Here is a 16,878-nt window from a genome sequence, read left to right on the forward strand (position 1 = left end):
TCTCATCTATCTACCTGTCTTCAAACTGGATCCAAAATGAAATCTTCTTCTTTCTTCCAAGTAGGACCTGCTAATCAGCCTCATTTTGGTTTTTTTTTGTTTTGTTTTATTTTGGTTTTTTTTTGGTACCGGGGATCAAACTCCAATCCTTGTGCTTGCAAGGTAGGCGGCGAAACCACTGAGCTGAATCCCCGGCCCCTCATTTCGTTTTTTGTCACTTTGTTGCCCTGAAGGCTAATTTTGGCTTCAGAGCTTGAGCAGGAGGAGTCAGGCATGGAGAAGAAAGAGGCAGAGAGAAAAGTTCTTGCATGGCTGGTCTTGGACTAAGATGGCTCCATGCTCCCTGCATGCACTTGTCCTCCTTTGGGTACCAAGAGGTGGTGCTTTGGCCACGGCTCATCTCTGGGCAGCCCTCACCTCCTGCTTCCCATTTGACCTGGGCCGAAAAGGACCACTGGGCTTACTGCTTGACCTCTATGCAGCCTCTGGGAAGTGTGCCGTAGCTTTGGCAGCTCTTTGCTGGGACCCGTCCACCCCTCCTGCTATTCCTTTGGATTTGAGGTGACCCATCCACCTCTCTGGCATGGAGTCCACACTGGGCCATAGGACCTACCCAAGGATTTACTTGGCTCCAATACATTCTGCAAGTGAAGCTGTTGCTAGGGCAACTGCTTCTCTTTCATCTGGGTGACCATCTTCCCAGTGTTTGTCTCCAGAGTCTTGGGTGGAGCTAGATAAAAAACTCGCCATTTGTGCTGCACTGTGGGGGGCTGGTTCTTTGTCTCTGATCAATTCCTCTAAGTCTCTTTTCTTGCCTTGGAGCAAAAGGTATCCTCACCACCTCTTTGCCCTGGTCCTTGGGGGAGTTGAGCTTCCAGGATAAATCTCTACCAGCACTTCTGCCTCCTCTCTTCTGCTTTCGGACCCTCACTTCTGCTTGATTGAGGTGACAGGTGTTAGAGGCAACTCATTAATTCTTCAGCACCCACTTTGGCATTTTGGTGGCACAATCAGTGTGACAAATCACATTGTCCACCATGGTAACATACACGAGTAGCCCTGCTTCTTCACCCTTCCTGGGCTCTGTGCCCTTTGTCATGTGACTTTGCAGATTTTGTCCCTAAAGTGGCTGAGTTTACTTCTCTTCCCACATGCTGACCTGGGCTGCCTGCATCATTTGCTTTGGGAGGTAGAAGGTGGCAGAAGTGGCAATGTGCCAATCTGGAGTCCCTGTGTTCTCTGCCCCCTGTGCCCAGGCCGGCCTGCTGGAGTATGAGAGGTGTTGGCACCAGATAACTAACAGCAAGCGAGAGCTACACCCTGGGGGCTCCGCCTGAAAATGCCCCCTTGTCCTAAATATGGCCTCAAAGCTCTAATCTCCAACTTAAAAAATATTTTTCATCTCTTCTCTTCATTGCTTCTTTATGATACTTTAAAAAACCTCATTCTAGGGCCGGGGATTTAGCTCAGTGGTTTCGCTGCCTGCTACAAAAGCGCAAGGACTGGAGTTCAATCCCGGTACCAAACAAACAAACAAACAAACAAAAAAACAAAAAACCTCATGCTACCTCACTTGCTTGAAGCATATAGAACGATAACATAGATTTCACAGCATGCGCTCTTTATATCAATATTCCCCTGGAGTGCCCCAAGGTGTGAGGAGTTCAGGGTTAGGTGTGTTTAGGCTGCTTCCCAAAGCCAGGATGAAGGTCAAGAAGTAAAGCCTATGCCTGGGGAACAAAATCCAGGGTGGCACCCCAAATCTCAGTCATAAGATAAATTATAATGTAAGGAAATATTTTTAAAATTAAAATGAATGCAAAATCCATGATTAACAAAATATCAAAATTGTAAGTGAAAAGTGATGCTTAACCATGACATGCCAAGCCATGTGAGAGCCTAAAGCAAAAGAAGAGATCAGCACTAGTAGTTGTCCCATACATCGGCTCCCCTCCCTCTTTGTAGCATACATGATATGACCCCAGTAAAGGCTCTGAGAAGTCCCGCAGAGCAGGAATCTGGAGTTGTGCTTCTCAAAGTTATGTGGCCATAGAGAAAGGAGAATTATTATGCTAGACAAGGTGTGGGGTCTGAACTCAACTCATTTATACACTGGCCTTAGAAGAGTTTGGAGAAAGAAAGAGAACAGGGGAAAAGAAAGAAAACTTCATATCATGCAAACCTGGAGGAAAAGGAAGGTGGGCTTGTGGGTAAGGGAGCAGGCTCTAGGTTCAAGTTATCATTTGGCCACTTGCGGCCGAATGATGTTTAACCTCTCACTGCCTCAGTTTCTGCATTTGCCAAATGGAAATAGTCATATGAGGCTCTCAGCAGACCCAGAGCATAGTGGTCTGGATGTGCCTGGTACATGACCTACAGGCCTGCAGAGAGGTGGTCTTAATTTTTTGATTTTTGATGTCTTTTAAGGGATTGTGAGCCCATTGATCTCAAAAGCCTACTCTTTCTAACTTGGAAATCTTTAAGAACTGAGAATTAGACAACAGGTTCATGGCATCCATGGCCATTAGGAAGAGGGGCAGAGCAAAGGAATCTGCTTCTGTTTTGGCTGCATTGAGATGCATGTGTGATTTCTGGGCTCAGATGGGGCTGTGGAGTGCAGGCCTCTTGGGGAGACTCGCTCAGGAACCCTTCTGTTCATTGCTTTGCACCCATAGCAAAGGCCACCAGGTATTGTGCTCTGCGTGGTAACAATACCAGACCTTGGGGTGATAGGAGGCTCTTCTGGATACCTCTAGCTTTCTGTGCATCAGAGGATGAAGATCTAGACACTTTGAGGGCACACCAGGGCCAGGCCAGTGAGTCCTGCAACATCTGGGCATTGGTGAATCAAGTTCATCCAATGGATCTATTTTCTCTGGTGGAGACACCTGAGCAGCTCACAGACAGAGTAATGAACTGGTGAGTAAAGGGATGCAACATAACTTATGAGGACCAAGTCAATTTCAAGGCTGATTTCCTTCATGAGATGGTAGTAAGGTTTGTATCTAGGTGCTCCGCAATGCCCCATGCACTCAGAGGTAGGGCTTTTGGGATGTGGCTGGATCATCAAGTATGCAATTCTGGATCAGTCCACTGGTTTGGTTTAGCATGGTTATGGGTGATGGAATTACTGAAGAGGAAAGACCCACCCTGGGTGTGGATGGCACCAACCAATAGGCTTGTATCCTGAATGGAATAAAAAGGGAAGTTCACTGCTTGCTGCCTACTGCCTGCCCTGGCATAGACTGTTTCTCTTCCTGTTCCCTTGCCTTGGACCCAGCTGACTATGAATTGAAATCTCTATAAACTGTGAGCCAAAATAAACTTTTCCTCCTTTAACTTGTAGGTGTCAGGTATTTTGTCCCAGCAACAAGAAAATAACTGAGTCAGAAGGTGACTTCAAATTGCAGTGCATCTTTCCTGGTCAAAGATGTCCTGACAAAGGCAAATCAGTAATATGGACAACAGGCTGGGATCTGGAATCTGATTTGCTTGGGTTCAAGTTCAGTTTTATTATAGCTGTGCAGCATCAGGGAAGCTGCTTAATCTCCTGGGTGCTTAGCTAACATTTCAACAAACCTCCCAAGGAAAGCATTTTCCAAGTTCCCCTGCCAGAGATACTGGTGCCTCTCTGCTGGAGTCTCAGAGCTTTCTCTGTGTACATGAACTGTGGGTCTCACAAACCATACCAAATGCTACAATCTTTTAGCCAGAGATGATGATGATGATGATGATGATGATGATGATGATGATGATGATGATGATTATTTGAGACAGGGTCTTTCTACGTTGTTCAGGCTGGCCTTGGCAGTAGCCAGCCACTGCCAGGGACCTGCCATGTTCAGGGGTGAGAACTGCTGCTCATCTCCAAGAGGGTCAACACCAGTCATCATTGGTTATTGTCATCATCACTAGGTGCCGACCGAGTGTCAGGCACATGGTGAAGCTTCCCATGAAATCTCCACCAAACCCGGAAAGTGAGTGCTAGGGTGCTCATCCTCATGTCTGCGGAAACCAATGTGCAGTGACGTTAACCTACAAGAGGTCACACAGCAATTACACAGCAGAGCTGGCCCTAGCCTGAATAGATCTCTCTGTTTCGGGCACATCCTCTGTTACCTCTCTTGGAAGATCTCACTGTCCAGCACAAAGCACAAGGGAAGGGGGAAGGATTGCATCCACCAAGACCACAAGGCTATCTCTGGCATCTCACCTTTGCTGAGGCATCAGAATTACGTGGGGAATTGATCGACTGATTGCTGTACTGAGGATTGAACCCAGAGCCTTCTCACTGAGCTACATCCTCAGCCCTGTTTTTATTTTTTAAGACAGGGTCTCACTAGGTCACTAAATTGCCCAGGTTGGGCTCCAACATGCCATCCTCCTGCCTCAGCATCCCAGAGTGCTGGAATTACAGGACTGAACCACCAATGCCCAGCTTCCTTGGAAATTTTTTAAACATCATGATGCCCAGGCAGGACCATCTCTGCACAAAGGGACCTGCACAGTTTTCCTCCCCTGATGCACAGCAAAGGTTGAAAGTCACCAGTGTAAACACTTTTCTCCCCAGTTGGAGACAAGTGTCTATTTCCTCTTTCTTTCTGCTCAATGCCTCCCCTGTCAGCAAGCAGCTGAGCAAGTCTCCTCTAGCATTTCCATGACGAAGCCACGGAAAGATTCATAGAAGGATCTTCTGCAGCCAACAGGTCTCTAATTGTAGCACTCACAGGCATTTTACAAATGAGGAAACAGAGGCCCAGAGGGGCCAGGGAGCTCCCTGAGGGTGAACCTTGAGGTCTGGTGGGGGAGCTGTCGGGGATTCAGGCTCCCAGCAATTGCTCTTTTCCCAAGTTGAGCGGCCCACAGCCTAAGCCCCTTTGCTGCTAGGAGCTCTCAAGTCCTCTTGTGGTTTCGATCCTTCTTTTGCAACAGCACTTTGCATTTTCCCCTAAATTCCTTCCAGCTGTCAGGTAGGAGAGCCCCGATAAGGATTTCCCCCTTGTGGGGGAGAAACATTTGCCAGAGGTAAGCGAATGCACCAGGTTCCCTCCCTGCCCCTTCGCAAGCATATGGAATATATTGTGGTCGGAGGGAGATATATTTTAAGAATTTCTCCTGCATCTTTTCAGATACATTCCACCGAGGATTACTGCAGGTGTCAGGAGAAGGGGCTTTTGCTCTTTCCCTGCAAGGAGGGGCAGACCTTGGCGTCAGAGGCAGCTCTGAAGGGTGGGAACCAGATAAGTCCCAGCCCACAGCTGCGGGAGGCCCAGACCCAAATTCTCCACTCAGGGTCCCCAGGTTTGGTGGCTTCTCCGATGCTGGCGGGTGTGTTGAGGGTGGGATGTCGGTGAGAAGGAAAAGCATTTATTATGCACTCTGCTACCAAGTGGTGTGCATTAGCATCGCTCTTTCCAGGGCCCCTACTGTCCATGCTTCTTTTCTAACCTATGTACATGCAGTTAGATTTTTCTTTGTTTGTAGTCTGTCTTCCCTCAGGAGGGTGATAATTTCCCATGTCTCCTTTCTCTATCTAGAATATCTCCTTTCACTTAGTTGGTGCTCAGTATGTATTTGATGAATGAACAGGCTAATCTTTTTACATGTATTCTGTTGCTTAATGTTCATGACAGCCCCATGGTGTAGGCAATGTTATGAACCCTCATTGTATAGGGGAGAGAAATGGAGCTCAGAGAGGTTAGGTTACGTGAGGAAGGTCACACAGCCTATATGCAGTAGATCCTAAACGCAAAGCCAGGTGTTTTGTTTTGGTTTTTTTTTTGGTACCAGGGATCGAACTCTGGACCTTGCTTGCAAGGCAGGCAGCGGAACCACTGAGCTAAATCCCCGGCCCAGGATCTTAGCAGACAGATAGGAGAGGGCTTCAGGAGGACAGGTCCTTTCATGATACCCTAGCACCCTGTATATGCCGATCATGTGATTCTTCAACTATAGCCGATGGCACCGGCTGCCTTAATTATGACAGAGTAGTCAGATCAAGCCATCCATCAGCCACACTGATAACCTACATGACCCCTGTGAAATAGCCCACAAGGAAGAGCTGGTCCCTCCACTGCTAACTTCTTTTGTGTCAGCAAATATTTTTAGCATCATTTTTAATTCCTTTCCTGATATTTTTACCATATGGCATATATATATATATATATATATATATATATATATATATATATATATAGTGGTTGCTCTTATGGTTACAATATGATCTTAATTTATTACAACTTCCTTCAGGTTAATACTAATTTAGTATTAATATTAATTTAGTTTTGTTAAAATAGAAAAAGTTGTCCCCAATATAGTTCTATTTTCCTCTCCATCCTTCATATTTGATTCTTTGAAATCTGCTTGCTATACAATATAATATATATATCTCTATGATAAAGTTATTAAAACATATCAAGCATTTCTATGACCCGGGCTCTAGGCTGAGCATTTCTTGTGGGTAACAAACCAACCCCAAACTGAAACCAGAGGTGCTGTGATAATGACCTCTGTCACAGGAACAGGAGAAATAAAATCTGGGAGTGTTGGAGGGGTTTGTTTTGGGTAGCAAGTGGTAGAAATAGAATTTGGTCCTAGGTGCCATGACTCTCAACGACCATCATGGGAACAAGGCTTTGTCGCACCAGAATAGAAGGTAGTGAGTGGAGATTCACTTTGAGGGTAAGCAATGAATAAAATCAAGGCTAAGTTCCAGAGTCGGAAGCTCAGAGCTGTACAGTGTGTCTAGAACATGTTTGCTTCTTCCCTGTCTGAGCTGCACTCAGATCAAGTGCTGGTTTGCACTTGTGTCACCAGGACTGGGGGGACTGAGGTCACACATGCATCCTCACGCCTGTACTCTGGCCCCTGGACCCTCTACTCTGACCTCCCCTACCCACGCTGTCACTTGAAAGACACTGCATGGCCCCAGTGAGGGAGCATTAAAAATGCAGCCAAGTGCAACTTGCATATTTTCCACCTTCTCAGTGAGCCTGAACTAATGGGTCAGTCCAAAGTGACTCAGAGGAAATCAATTCTCTTCCCCCAGTCCCTGAGCACCAAAGTACGGAGCAGCCTCACTTGATTGCCTCCTCCTGGTTAACCCTTCCCAGGAGCCTTGGAGGGAGGTGCCAGGCAGACTCACCGGAGTTCCTTCCAGGGAGCAGAAGCCCCTTGGTGGGTATTCTCCCAGAGCTCCAGCTGAGAACACTTCCCTCTTTGTCCTGCCAATTTCCAGACATATCTGCTTTGAATCATCACTTTGGCTTACACAGGGAGCAGGGGTTCCCCTTTAACAAAAAGCAGAACTCAGCTTCAGTGCTGATTCAAGTCTCGGAGTCCTTCCTTCCCTCCTTCCTCACTTGAATCTGGTGCAAGTCAATAAATAGAATGGTGAGGAAGGTGTTGACAGCTTGGACCACCACCCCAAGGACTCTGCACACCCCATCACCTCCTCCTGGGAGACAGATCTGTGTCACTTAACCCACTGTGAGAATTTGAAAGCACTTTCTTCTTTGGCTCTCAAACCATTTTTTCAATTATGATCAAACAGATCCCACTAATCTCTGCGAAAAGCAAGTACGTGACTAAGCCAGAATTCGAACACAAGTTGTCTGGCTTCAGAACTCCAGTTGTGTCTTACTGGTACCCACATACAGTCCATTATGGGGTGAAACTACCTGCTCCAGAATGATGCTGCTGGTGCTCCTGGGCCCACCCTGATAGCAGGGAGATAGCTGGATTTTATAGAGTAGAAAAATGGAATCAAAGCCAAAAGGACATCACAAGAGAAGAAAGAGAAATGGAACTCAGTGTCCTTTATTTCTCTTGCTTACCATTCTTTACACACAAATGCATTGAAAACATTTTTCTCTTTTCACAGCAAAAACACCCTGTTTGGCATCTGAATTAATCAGGTATAGGCTCAATTGCTGGTACAAAAACCCATATTGAGAGTAAATTCAATAAGGTAATCTATTCCTCTCCACTGTATCAGTACAAGTATAAATCACCTTGGGCTGAAATGGCAGTTCTGTGGGAGTCACATGGTCAATGGAATGTCTTCTTACATCCCATTGGCCTGTACCATGTCACATGCCTACAAATAGCTGCAAGGGGGCCTGGGAAATATAGTCTTTAGTTGGATGACCGTGTTTCTAGCTAAAATTGGGGGGAATTTCCTTACTATAGGAAAAAGAGGTGAATAGGTAGTGGGAGATAAATAGCAGTTTTGTTATATCTCAATAGGTATTCAAATAATTGTTAGTGCCGTATATCATATTTTATACACACACCTGTGCGTGTGTGTGTATGTGTATCCTCTATATAGTTGCCCCTTCATATCTGTGGGAGATTGGTCCCAGGACCTTCCTCCTATACCAAATTTGGGGATGCCCAAATCTCTTCTATAAAATGGCATAATATTTGTATATAATCTACACACACTCTCCTTTATATTTTAAATTATCTTTAGATAACTTATAACATGTACTATAATACAAATGCTACATAAATAGGTATTATACTATATTGCTTTGTTATTATACTGCATTGTTTGTCTCTTTAATGGCAAGAAAAAGAAGTTCTGTATGTATTCACTACAGATGCAGTATTTCCCCCACATATTTTCCATCCATGGATTTGGCAAATCCACAGGTGTGGAACTCATAGATATAGAGGCTGTTTTTACTACACGCAGATAATCATAGTATTTAGGTGTGATTTTTTTCCTTCAGGGATTTTGTATTAGTCAGGTCCCAATAGGAAAACCATGATTACTTCAAATAAGCAACTCAAGAGAGTTAAAAAATAAACTACTTACAAGATATGGCAGGGTGCCATTCCTCAGGGCTGGCAGAGATGAGGTATTGGTCTATGTTCACTTGGGGAAGTAGAACCACTACAGTGAGATAAGGGGTTCATTACAGGATTAGATCTCACAGCATTGTGGAAGCAACTGAGAGGGTAAAGTCTGGGAGGAGAAGCAGAGACCAGAGAGAGGTCACTAACTAACCCTGGATGAGGGAGCTGAGACTCGGAAGGAAATCTGAAGGTTGGCTGTTCCAGCTGCTAGCCTTGGACTACACAGGGCCACCTCTAGTGAAGTCTATGGAAGGTTGCTGGCTCTTGGCATCTCCTTTCTGTGCATCTGTAGCAGACCACCTGGTCATGTGCCTCAGGTTGTTACTGGTCACCGGGTCAGCTGAGTTGGAGAGCAGGATGCAGGACAGAAGAGAGGGTACAAACTGGGACAGGACACATGAACACCTCTGTGTCTTTTCTCCTGCTGCTTCTAACCAGTGATGGCATTATTCTGGCTGCTGCTTCACGTCTACCTCCTTTCTGTATATCACACCAGTTCACTAACTTGCAGCCAACTCTGAGCCATGAGCCGTGTGGCCAAGTCCTCTCAGGAAGTGTAGTTTCCAGCACTATCAAGTGGCCAAGGGAACAATCTGATACTCCATCTCCACTGCTGAAGCAGTTAACTGGGACCTGGGAAGAAGAACTCTGGGAAGAGCCACATACCTGCCAGGAACTACAGGGAAAGAGACCCAACCAACCCACAGGAGCACTGCAGTGTGAGGGCCAGGGGAGCCAGGAGACTGGACGCCCTGTTGCTATCTTTCTTCTGCCCTGAACTTGTGCTGGCCAAGGGGTATGAACTCAACAGTGAGCCAGAGGAAGGAGCATGAAGGTGCACCCCACAGAGTTAGCCTCTAGGGGCACATCGTAGGATGGAGAAGAGGGGAGACTATCTTCAGAGGCCAGTGAGAGGTATTCAGTATACCATGTGGACATAAGCCTGTGAGAATCAACAAACACCTGGGCCTCTGTGGTGAGCAGCCTTTGCTGGAGCCTGCAGTACTGGGCTCATCAACTGAGATAGGAAAAATCCCCAAATCATGCTAACCAAAGAAGCTGAGTTTATATACTACCTCCCCATGCCCCTCTCCCATCACCTGGTTGCTAATCACTCCCATTTGAACTTGTTTGGTAGTTCCACCGCAAAGTTGTAATGGCTTTAATACATAACAACACACACTGTGGTGTCAGGCAGATTCATGGGTTCATTTAGTCAGGAGCATACTTTTGGAAGAATGGGAGAGATAGCATGTACAAAGGTTCTGTGGTGAGAAAGAGCTTGGAGTACTCGAGGACTTCAAATAAGAAAAGAGACTGAAGAGGAGAGTGGTGGTGAGACATTTGTGGATATTCAAGACCAAATCATGGAGGCCCTTCCAGGCCATGTCCAGGAGTTTAGGTTAACCCACATATCTACTAATAGAGGAGATTTGGGTAAATTCTTCTAGACTCAAGTGACTGAATGCAGGGCAATCATTGGTTAGACAAATATTTAACAATATGGGAAAATATTTACATTGAAGTAGTAAATAGAACAGCTGTAAAATATTACGTACAATTTGATCTCACTTATGTAAAAATATGACTGTGTAGTTATAGAAAAACATCATAGAAGGATATATATCAATTTTTACAATGGCCGTAATCAAGTGGAAGTATTACAGGGCAAGTACATTTGTACTTTTCTGTTTTCCAACATTTCTGTTTGGAACACACAGTTTTCTAACTGGTAAATCTATATCAATATTTATCTATATCATCTACCCATATGGGTATATTCATGTTAGTCAGCTTTCTGTTATTATAATAAATACCTGAAATACTCAACTTATAAAAACGAAAGGTTTATTTTGGCTCATAGGTTTGGAGATTTCAGTCCATGATCAATTAGTCCCATGCTTTTTGGTCTGTGGTGAATCAGCAGATCATAGCCGAGTGCATGAAAAATAAACTTTTATCGTGTTCCAGCCACAGGATTTAGAGAAATCTTTGTTAAAGTGGTTTAATCTGGACCCTATTTAATATATCCACTCTCCTTTCAGTTATACAGTCAAGTTATTGATGTTATAATAAAATATTTCACACTGCTTTCTTCAACTTCTTCTTGGTTGCAGTCGTGCCCACACTTGGAAAAGCCTCTGTTTGGGGGAAATGTTCTCAGGGGGAACCAACCCTCTCCCTTCCCACATCTAACTGAGCTTCTGACAAGGACAAATTTTTATTGAGATCTGGTTCTTCCTGGGCTTTTTTTTTTGAAACGCACAGTTGAAATAGATTTTTTTTTTCTCCTGGTTATCAGCGGCCGCCTCTTTGAAGCAAGCACACTGGTTTTTAGTTTGCTACCTTTTCAGCCATAATTTATCTTCTGTTTGTGAAACTCAGGAAACAAATTGTGTGGATACTTCCTAATCCGAGGGAGGGAGGGAGGGAGAGAGAGATTTGTTGTTTCAACCTTCAAATCTCATCCAAAAAGAGATAGCATTTAAGTTTAAACCAGAATTCTAAACTTCTGTACCAGGTATGGAACTGACTCTGGCAAAGGTTTTGTTGGGACATGTTTTGAAATATTTTTTTAGTGAAATTATTTGCTTTATTATTTTCTTTATTAATTTATTTTCTTTAAAAATGGGCACATACATTTTTTTTCCCCACAGTGACTCCTGGAAGCCAAAGCAGAATTGCTTTTTTTGGAATAAACCTGATTTTATTGCAAAGTGTGGGCTGCTCAGATTTAATTTCCTTGGGGAAAAGGGCCTGCCATGGAGCTGGATGGTATTCTAGGGTGGAGTGCAAAGCTGTCGCAAAGGAGCCTGGGAGCCTGGAACCTCTGTGTCAATTGGGCCGTTCATTAGCGTGCACATACTGTGTGCTCAGGGTGATGGGAAATCAGGTCTACCAGGCTGCATAGACTTCAGGGTCCCTTACACCTGAAAGTCCCTTTTCCTCCCAGGAAGGCCCTAATAATATACACATGGCCATATGTTTTGTAAAATTTGTAAAACAAAAGAGTTAAATCCCTTTTTCTTTCCACTCTAACTTCCTCTCTGTTACACTTCTCTTCCTGTTATTTGTGGCCTCAGGTATTTTGGGGGGCCATCCACAGAAAGGGAAATTGAGTTGGCAATATATTTAGCTTTGATTTAGTGTATATTTTTCTGTGGTTTGCAATGATTCTGTGCATAATTCAGTTATTGCCAAGCTGATGTAGCAGCTTCTAGAGCTATGGCTACTACCCAGGGATGGGCATCAACAAGTCCCAGGGATCTGGACCCAGAAATATGTTGGGGTTTGAGGGAAATGTTTGGAAGAGGAAAGACTGAATTCTCTAGTGTGAACAACACCTGAGAAAAGAATTGTTATAAGTGGAGGCAGAATATTCAGCCTCCAGAATTGGAGGGAGGATATCATACAGTGTGTCAGGCAATTCATTAATAAAAATCTTATATTATTTTAAAGGATTTTGTGTCATTTGTATTTATCAGCCTTTGAAACTTTTCTACAGTTGCTTTTCTCAGGCTAAATAAATATTCACTTATGCATGTAATTTGGCATTCAAAATTTTATTTTCTTTGGGTCGGGGATTTAGCTCAGTGGTTCTGCCACCTGCCCTGCAAGCGCAAGTGCAAGGTTCCAAGTTCGATCCCTGGAACCAAAAAAAATTTTATTTTCTTTACCTCAAATGGGCTCCCTAAGTAGTATAAACCTCAGGGCCCCACAGAGCCATCTGGGGATGAGAGCCATCTCATCTTCTATGAGAAGAGCATGGTACTACAGGAAGAGAAAACAGACATTCTCAAGCATTATATTGACTACTTTTAGGCTAACAGCAGAACAGACTTACATTTAAAGAGTTTCCTATATCAGCAAAAGGTAAACTATGACCTGAGGCCTAAACCTGGCCTGTTACCTGTTTTTATAAATAAAGTTTTATTGGAACATAGCCATGCTCACTTGTTTGCATATTAGCTGTGGCTGCTCTCACACTACAATGGCGCAATTGAATAGTTACAGCCAAAACTGTCTATCATGCAAGCCTTAAAATCTTTACTATCTGGCCTTTATAAAGAAAGTAACCCCAGCACTCCTTAAAAAGGGCAAAAGAAAAGAAAAGGGGCAAAAGACAGGTCAGGCCCTTTGCTTTTCTGTGATCAGGCTCCATCCCACTCACGAATGTCCTCCCTTTATTCTCTTAAATAGTTCCACTTCTGACCCCAGGAATCAATGTAGATATTCATGTCTTAGTATTCACTGACCTTAGGAAGAAAGTTGGGGAGCTAGAGTCAAACCCTGGACTGCCTAATTCTAAAATCTTCCCATTTAGTCATTTTGTTAGACTGTTTCATAGGCAAAGACTTAGAGACTTGGTTATGGAGTTGGGAACATGAGCACCCAAGAAAGACTACATCTCCCATGCTCCTATGCAGCTATTCATGCCCATGTGACTAAGTGCAGCCAATTGGTTTGAGGGGTGTGGTGAAGCTTCCTGGTTGTGTCATCAAAGAGCAGGATGCATCCTCACTACCTCTTTCTTACTTCACTGAGTGAACAGCAGTCTTTTTTTGTCCACAGTGGGAAAGGAATACCTTGGGGATATCAGAAATCCAATGCAAAGAGCCAGAGTCTCCCACTCTGAGTGGCTACCCCACTAACCCTGGATCACTTGTGCTCAGACTATCATAGGGGAGAGAAATAAACATATATCTTATCTAATCCTCATTTATTTTGGCTGTTGCTATAGTGGCTGAACCTCTTTCCTAACTAATAAATTACTTTATTGTCATCAATTTTTATGTTTGATTGTATTATTTTTCTGAAGTGGATGGAGGGAGAGTCTGGTAGAAGGGGCCTGTGGGCTTGGGAGTCTAGGAAGTTACTGGCATAATTAGGAGAGAAAGACCCTGAACTCTCCCAGTTCTGTGAGCTCCCAGGGAGCAGCCACAGCTCTGCTCTCAGAGCCCAGGGTAGCTCCCAAAGTAGCCACTTCCAGAACACACCATTTTGCCCAGTGCTCATTCCTTGGCTTAGGGCAATATCACAGGCAAAGTAAACAGGGTAGATTGTTTCCATAGCAACTTCATGCTTTGCAGGAAGGAAGTTGGAATTTGGACAAGGGACAGGTTCTCCCCAAGGAGAAAGGAACAGGCTGTCTTAGACTCCTCTCAGAGTGGATTAGGTTGGCTTCTTCTCAGCTGGGATTAATAAGTGTCACACTTTAGGACAAATAGCCTGGGGATTTGCCTCGCTGACTCTCTGGCTGCCTCTCGACAGTTCCGGGGCCCTCTTTCCCCACTGGGATCAGGGCAATGCCTCAGAAAGTGGGTGGGGCTGTGCTAACACAAAATGCTTTTCCAACCCAGAGGCTGCACTGCCTAACATTCGACCAGCAAGAAATAAACGCTGTTGGCTTAAGCATTACCTTTTCCCGGTCCTCATTTATGGGGAAAGAACAGCTGGCCCTATAAAAATAATTGGAGCTATAATTTATGTTGACTGAGTTTCAACTTCTAAATTTTGCACAGTGCTCTGTGGACAAAGCCAAGAACAAGATCACTACCCTACACCCTGCCCCACTTCCTTAGCAGCATTTGGGAATGGAAACGTCTTTGGAAGAAGCAGAAGGTAGGTAACTCATTAGGGTCTTGTTGTGAATTGAACTCTCAAGTTCAGGCTGCCCAGGTAGGTGAACTTGCCCTTCTTGCCCAAACCCCAGGGATCTGAGGACCATTATTGCTGTCATATTTAAAGACTGAGTTATACCCTGATTTGATCGGCACACACTGTATCCTTGTGTTGAAATAACACACTGTACCCTATAAATGTGTACACTTATTTCACATTAATTTTTAAAAAAATAGGTTGACTTGGACTCATGCAGGTGTCCAGCATATTGTTTGGGCTACAAAAGTTTGTTGAGTGAAAAATATTTCACTCAGGGTCCCAGAAAGAAAAATTCTGCCACCCATTGGATAATTTAAGAGGAATTTAATAAGGATGCTATAAAGGCGTGAGTAGGATGTAGGGGTACTGTCAATATTTTGGAATGTTTTGCAAATAGTAGTAGAAAAAAATGTTGGGAGGGGAACTTTCAGAGATGGAAGGATGTAGCAGTTATTAGAACACACAGGAGAAACTCAGGAGGAGTTGGCTGCTTAAGAGGATTGAGGTCACATTCAACTCAAGGCAAATGCCCAGATTTCCACTTTCCTACCTCCTGCTGGGGCTTCCCATTGGCTGAGCCCAACAGGAAGCCGGTGAGCAGGGGAGCCCATTGGTGCAGACCTCAGAGCCCCGCCTCCCAGGCACCAAGCCTACAGAGAAGCTCGTGGCATGAACTGCAAGGGCAGAGGGAGAATATCTGTCACAAATAGATACGAGCCATCCCAAGACAGCATTAGGGGTTTTAAAAATGAGTACTATTCAGCAGAACCCCTCCTATTATGACATGTTCAGTGGTGGCAAATTAATCAAAACAAAACCAGGTAACAATTAGTGAGTGTTTACTGCATTTAAACACTGGGCTGGATATTTTATCCCTACTGTCTCATCTATGGTCCGCAGAAGGTTGATTAAGTAAGCGTTCATCTCACTTTGACTTTGCAGAGAAGTAAACGAGGTATAGTAGAGAGAGATTAAATAAAGATGTGCCCGGTCAACACAGTTGGCAATTGTCACTGGTTGGGCTCACTGGGAACCGGACTTGGTGACAGACTTTGACATGCAAGATTTTTATTAGGGGATGCTCGTAGGCCTATGGAAGGGAGAAGATGGATGGAAGGGTAGCTGGAGGTTGAGCTGTGACGAAGGCTCAAAATTTTGGTTCACGGCATGAAAAAGTTTTGGAGCCGAAATGATGCTTGATCTCAAGTTGGGACAAAAGGCTGAGACTATACCTCTGCCACTCTTACTCATTAAATGGGAGCCATTCTTGGAAGAGGGTCACCATGAGCAAGGCAGCCATATGCATTGTCTGTGACATCCCCCATCCACCCACGCAAGTCACAGAGCCAGTGTCCACTCCATGGAGGTGGTGCTAAAGACACATCAGCACTCTCCTGAGAAGAGGCAACATGGTCACACCATGGCTGTTGCGTGTCCACTGCAGGTAGAGGGGGCCAAGGACTCCATGGGCTGATCTCTTCTGCATGACCTATCCCCCAACTTGGCAACCGTGATGATTTTTCCCATTCCTGGGCTGGCCTGTGAATTTCTGGGATGCAACTGGATGCTCTGAGTCTTTCTTGGGATGCTACTATATTCCTGGGAAGTGCTTCTTCCTATTAAACCCCAGATGTCCCCACTGAGGACCTCTGTTCATTCACTCCTCCTTACTCATTAATTCAGACATCTTTGAGCACCTACTATATGCATTGTTCCTAACTCCCTACACTGACAGTTCTCCAATATCGACACACCTTAGGTCAACATTTTATAGACTTGCAAGGTTTGGCCAGCTGCTGCTGGAAAAGGAACATGGGCCTAAATAAGTCACCATGTGTTACAGCTTTGGCACATGTGATCTGCTGGAGATGTGAGGCAGGAGCTAATGCACCGGATTATGGATAAAGAAACTGGAGCTCCAAGTACAAGTGGAGATGAGAATGAGAAGGAAGAAGGGGCTGATTAGGTGCTGGCAGGACTATAAATCAATACAGTCCACTTTGGGGAGCAGGGTGGACTTACCCAGTGGGCGTGATGACGCACGCGTCCCTTGAGCTAGCAATCCTGTGGCTATGTATGTTCAAGACACACGCATGTGTGTTCTAGGGGATACACACAGCCATGCTCACAGTAGCATTATTTATAAAGCAACAACCGGGAGTCAAGCCAAAGGTCCATCATCAGTGGAATGGGTAAGTAAAGTGTGGTGTCGCTGCATACCAGAACACCGATCAACAGGGAACCATGAATGAATTATAGCTGTATGCTTCAAAATGGAAAACTCCCACAGGCAGAATGCTGAGCCAAAACACAACTCATAGAGGAATGCGTAGAGTTTTCATGTATATGAAACCC

This window comes from Heterocephalus glaber, unplaced genomic scaffold (assembly GCF_053883595.1).
Source record: "Heterocephalus glaber isolate CG9 unplaced genomic scaffold, H.glaber_assembly_v1.0 deba00001687, whole genome shotgun sequence".
NCBI lineage: Eukaryota > Metazoa > Chordata > Mammalia > Rodentia > Bathyergidae > Heterocephalus > Heterocephalus glaber.